Genomic DNA, 6000 nt, shown 5'->3' on the forward strand with positions numbered 1-6000 from the left:
TTTTTAACCCTTGTCCCAATGGTTTCTTAATTCATCTTGAAAAGGCGTGAAAGTGTCAAAGATATTAAAAATATTGTCCCATTTTACAACACCCCAATTCCCAAGACAGCCTCTTGGCTACTGGCTTAAGCAATACATGAATATTTCCCTGTAGGTTTTTATCTCAAATATATTAATTGATGCTAACAAAATTATTCAAATGATATCATTTAGCACATTCCATACATAGAATCTCATTATACACGAAAATCTTCACATTTCCATTGCCAATGGCCAGTCGTCGCTCAATTAGATTAGGGTACCAAAGTCGCAGAAATCCAAACCCTGCAGTTTGCGTGGTCAAAAAAAGCACCACGACCTGTAATAGATTATACAGCGTGTGCGTGAATTTCGTGCAAGTATTTTCCATGATATGAGGTACAATTGTATCACAAAGTTACAAAGTAAGACGCAGTTTAATGTGACCGCATTGCAAGCTGCTTCTTTAGAAGTTGTAGCAGAGAAAAAGGGATGGTGAGACAAAACAACCAGTCAATTTTTCATTAGAAACTATCTTTGTATTATATAAGTAGGACCATATATATTATCCGGGCCTGATAAACAGTGCCTCTGTGTGGCATGTCAGTTATAGGACATTTTCATGTTCTAAATCGGAATTCTGAACAAATGATAACTATTGGAAAATTTTGTGAGATATGGCACTTGCTCATGTTTGTCGGTTTGTTGGTAACCCTAGGTCCTTAATCTTTAGCCTGCTGGCGTCAACTAGATCTAACCATGCAACCAGTGCATATAAAGAACAGCAGACACATCCTCATGGTTTGAAATTATTCCTAAAACGAGGAATTGTTTAGTGCATATTGAATGATGGACGAGTTCATTTAAGGTATTCGGCGTGGTAAGACTTGAAGTTAAAATTTATAAGGTCGATGGCTGAAGGTTTCATTGACTATATCGACATTGTGTAGTCACTAGAGGGGCATACAACTGGAGAACATCACTTAATAATGGTTTGTTGCCAAATGAACCAAACTGTTATCTGTACTCGATGTAATAGTGAGATTGTTCCACCTCTTACCGGTCAGTGTTAATTGAATTTAACAGAGATATGTGTTAGCCATAGGTGCAAATCTTTATGGGATTATTACCTGTCTTGTCATGTTAAAGCTGCAAAGCTGTGATCTTTCCCTAAACAAAGTGTTCCGCTAATCGGCTCTTAAAGAGTTGTATGTTTTACACTTAAAAGACCTGTTTATATATGTTATTTAATATGCAAATATCATAGAGCAATATGAAGTAGGTAGTATGAAAGTGCTTAAATACCTGGTTGTTACTATGTATATATTGTTTCCGCATGAATACAGTTTACAAGGACTCCCTTTATCTTGACCTTGACCATGCTAAATATCTTCAGTCCACTCGTCCATCTTTCAATTTTGACAAAACCATTGACATTTCAAAATAAGTGCTGGCTGAATAACGAACTGTGCAGATCATTAACCGTGTCGGCTGATCATGAGGTACATGTAATTCACTAATCGCAAGCAGGCCGAGTAAAGCATTGAATGAAAAGCAAATTTAGAGTCGAGCAAGAAAATCAAAATAGTCAGATGTGTACGAAAGACCGATGGGGACTTTTCAACTTCATGAATTCCCGATTTCATCTTCGTGAATTCACAATTTTGACTTCGTAGATTCACGGTTTTAATATACAGAATTCACGATTTCAACTTCATGAATTCAAAATTGCAACATTGTGAATTCACGATTTCAATTTCATTCAAATTTCAATTTTGTGAATTCACGATTTCACCTTCATGAATTCACGATTTCAACTTCACGAATTTATCTTAATGAATTCAAGTTTGGACTTTGGGATTTCAATTTTGAGAATTCGCGATTTCAACTTCGCGAGGATGAACTCGTGAAGTTGAAATCGTGAATTCATTAAGTTGAAATCTATTCATGAAGTTGAAATCGTGAATTCTGTTTATTGAAATCGCGAAACTATGAAGTTGAAATTGTGAATTCGCAAAGATGAACCCGAGAATTCAAGAGGTTGAAATGTCACCATCGGTCCTTCGAAGATGTGCCGACCAGTCATTTCATCATTTGTTTTCATTTTCCATCTATACAAAGCTGTTGCTCAACATTGAAAATACAAGTTTGCTGCCGAATACAGTACAAAAGTTTACATGGACAGTGGCAGGTCTGTCAAAAACTCCAACAGCATTCAATGTCTGACTGGAGGTTGGATATATTTGGCCAAAACATGTATAATCACAATGGATGGCATGTTAATCTACTGTATCTTTAGAGCTGCTGAATGTATCGCTGTTATTTGTAACTTGAACCTTTAGTCGATGTAGAACAGCGGATCTGAACACGAGTAACAGGGTTGTTCTCGCCGGAAACTGATTTGTGTACATTCGGTGATTAAGGAGGCGGTTGACAACGGATGTTGTAACACTGAGGTGTTGCAATAAAGAAGGCCATCTTGAACATTTGAATGAACAGTCATAATATTTACGGATATTTTTCTGGCTACGTTATTCGGCTTCTATTAAATAAAAAATTAAACAAACTACGTTTGGTTGAATCATTGACATTGAGGAAAAATCTAGCTTACATACATAGAACACGACATTCTTTCAACGTTGTATTATAAAGCTGTAAATCTATTTTGAAATTATATTTTAAATTCTTACACAGCATGGTTTCATTTGATATACTTCTGATATAAAATTTGGTATAAAGTTACCTAATATGGGTCGAGGCAGATGTCATTTTACTGTCATTTTATACATTAAATGTCAAAACCTGCCGGATCAAATAACGTGAACGAAGGATATAAGCCTATTGAACATAAAAATAAAAATGATAAAATTACGGATGAGACGGTAAAATTGTGGCTTATTTTATAAAATCGCATTCAGTCCTAACAATGAACATTCTAACCTTTATACATTGACTAAACATGTATTTTAATGGAGTATATTAATTCCATTAAAGTATCATTTAAAATATTTTCAATAAGGTAAATTCTTTATAACAACAATAATTGTTTGTAAACTATTCAATAATAGTAAAGAAGCTATTCAAAATCCTTGAAAACTAATCTGGGTACCGTATGGTAAATGAATAAAATCAAAATAAAGGAATAGATACCCTCTAGGGGGTCGCTGTTGCGAATCCGAATTATCGACATTGAACACAAACGCATTGACAAATATTGAAAGAAATGATACAGTGTTCTTTTTCGGCCTTGTCTATTCATGGTTGAAATACAGATTAAGTTTTGATATGATACGTAGCTGTATTATAATGAGGTATTTTTATACAGTATATACACGCAAGCTTATAAATGGAGTTGTAATTCGGTACATTAAGAATGACAGCGCAATTTGAATTAATTTTTAAGTGGTAATCTATAGGCTTGCGAGAATAAAACCCTAACAAAAACAGAAGGCCATCTAGGTTTTGCGATTTAGCAAAGAAAATTGTGAATAACCTTGCTTATTTTTGTATTGTCTAAAGATCGCTGGATGTTTAAAAGAACTTTAAATAAGTAGCAATGTCTCGGGAACTAAGGTCCCAATGTCATATAGGATAATGAAAATATGTTAGAAAAATGTATAAAATATCTCCAGCATGCAAACTCGTATCGTATTCACGTTACATACAAGATTAGATGGATACGTGTTTGCTTCAGATGTATTTTTAACAATGTGGGCCCGTATATCATTTTCAAAATCTGCATACTTAAGGTTAATAGTGTTACATTTTTAACGCATAGAAAGGCTCAGCTCTCGCCATTTTGTTGTCAGATAAGATGCAAAGCGCCAGAACTTGTAAAAACAACATGTTTTATGATAGTTTCTCACGCAACATGTTGATGTTGAAATATTTGTTGAAAGCGGAACTAAATATTCAAGACATGCAACGTACTTCATTAGTAAAAACGTAAATAAAAAATCAACATCAAAGTGCAACACTACATCAAATCAAAATTGGCATAAAATTCAACTGGGTTTTGCAATATTTACTGCGGTATTTTTTAAAATAATTAAATAAAAATCAAATAAACACTTTTTGTCAGCCCGAGATCGATTTGTGAAAACATCCGGAATATCGTCTGACTATTTGGTTGTTATGGCTCTGTTTAAGTACGTATACAAATATTTAAGCACAACGTAAATTCATGCAAATTCCCGCTTGTCTGCTGGTCAACTTCTAACATTACACCCTGCTTAAAGAACGCGGATGATTCAAGCCAAGGTCGTAAGTTCTATAGCGTTGTCATCTCTATGGTACAAGTACTACTTCGATCGAGATTTAAACTTTTCAATCAAATAACTTACTTTCAATTAAAAATATTGCTATTGTAATAGTAAATAAAGAACATCTTATGGCTTTCTATTTATATATTACAAATATAAACAAACTACAATGTAAAGTAATATACTCAGTTGTGTAAGAACGTTTGCTGAAGGTTACTTGAAAATTCTGTATATATACACGAGCAAAATAGTGATCCTTGATAAAAGTTATAACAAAGCTTTCGGGGTAAGAGTTAAAGGAAACTAAATTATTTCAGTGGGTAAGGTAAATCATTTATTTCAGTGGGTAAGGAAACTCAATTATTTCAGTGGGTAAGGTAAATCATTTATTTCAGTGGGTAAGGAAACTCAATTATTTCAGTGGGTAAGGGAACTCAATTATTTCAGTGGGTAAGGTAAATCATTTATTTCAATGGGTAAGGAAACTCAATTATTTCAGTGGGTAAGGAAACTCAATTATTTCAGTGGGTAAGGTAAATCAATTATTTCAGTGGGTAAGGAAACTCAATTATTTCAGTGGGTAAGGAAACTCAATTATATCAGTGGGTAAGGAAACTCAATTATTTCAGTGGGTAAGGAAAATCGATTATTTCAGTGGGTAAGGAAAATCAATTATATCAGTGGGTAAGGAAACTCAATTATTTCAGTGGGTAAGGAAACTCAATTATTTCAGTGGGTAAGGAAACTCAATTATTTCAGTGGGTAAGGAAACTCCATTATTTCATTGGGTAAGGAAACTCAATTATTTCAGTGGGTAAGGAAACTCAATTATTTCAGTGGGTAAGGAAACTCAATTATTTCATTGTTTCTGTTTCTTTATGTCCCGCGTAAACGCAATCTTTATCAACAACATATACTTCAATAATCGAACATCCACTTGAATAAATTAAAGACCCCTAAAAAGTCATTCCGACCAGTACCCGTTCATTCAGCTTTACATAAAGTCATCTTTACTTACAATATGAAATAATATGGTGCAAGTATCGTTATATATAGATAATAATCTGGTGTTAAATGATTATTTTATTTGAAAACTTTCAAAGTAATTTGGCTTTGAAAATATATTAGGTAATATTAAACGACGATATTTTCATAATAACAATTTTACACTTGACATTACTTTTGCACAATCGTTTGAAGTGAAAAGTAATTATATTACATTAATGGAATAAAGATTCATCAAGAAATATGCGACATTTTCAATATGATTTACTTGAATAAACACTCAGCTTTATTCTTTTTAATTATGAATGCTTATTTCTACTTTCAAATATCACTTGAATAATTTTCAATGCATGGCCATGCACATGTAAGGTATTTTACCTGAAGACATGAAACATAATGTAAAGTAACACGGTTTGTCATTACATTGAATATATATATCTTGCGATAAAATTGTGCGATTTTCAACTATTAAATGTTTGACAAATATTAATTCAAGAATTCCTCACCATTTCAAAGTTTTCTTACTTTAAGATATTCTATATTTTGAAGATGTGTCACTACATATTGCTTAATTAAGACGTGTAGTATGATTTTCAGAATCTCCGAGTTGAACAGCACTGACTCTCTTTTGTACTTCAAGTTTTGATTATTAGTGCTTACAGTTTTAACTGTTCTAAAGTATCTCAACTTAACTGAAACTACAAAAGATGCAATA

Source organism: Ruditapes philippinarum, unplaced genomic scaffold (assembly GCF_026571515.1).
Source record: "Ruditapes philippinarum isolate M1 unplaced genomic scaffold, ASM2657151v2 ctg1136_1_1_1_1, whole genome shotgun sequence".
In the NCBI taxonomy this organism is placed as follows: Eukaryota; Metazoa; Mollusca; class Bivalvia; order Venerida; family Veneridae; genus Ruditapes; species Ruditapes philippinarum.